Source organism: Brassica oleracea, chromosome C6 (genome assembly GCF_000695525.1).
Source record: "Brassica oleracea var. oleracea cultivar TO1000 chromosome C6, BOL, whole genome shotgun sequence".
NCBI lineage: Eukaryota > Viridiplantae > Streptophyta > Magnoliopsida > Brassicales > Brassicaceae > Brassica > Brassica oleracea.
In genome coordinates this window covers 17,051,042-17,051,254 of record NC_027753.1, presented here as the reverse complement: position 1 = coordinate 17,051,254, position 213 = coordinate 17,051,042, and the positions used below count along the sequence as shown (strand labels likewise).

At 46.9% G+C, this 213-nt stretch overlaps 1 protein-coding gene across 1 annotated transcript in view; it reads right to left on the bottom strand.

Annotated features, from left to right (window-relative positions):
- Nucleotides 1–213, bottom strand: part of LOC106297605 — an 11,005-nt gene that overhangs the window by 1,639 nt on the left and 9,153 nt on the right. The gene's annotated exons all lie outside the window — the stretch shown is intronic.

Below are 213 nucleotides of genomic sequence, written 5' to 3'. Positions count from 1 at the left end.
AGATTTGCTCCTGCTCGTGTTCTTGTCCTTCTTGGGATCTCTACTCGAACTCCTCCCCCTTGGCTCAGTAACAAAGACATCTGAACGCGAACTGCTAGCATTCGACTGTCTTCTTGCTTCCTCATTAAGAACACTGTTCTTCACTGAATCCATCGAAATGACACCTTCCGACGCGGAGTTACAAAGAGACATCCTGAAAACCTCCCAAGAATC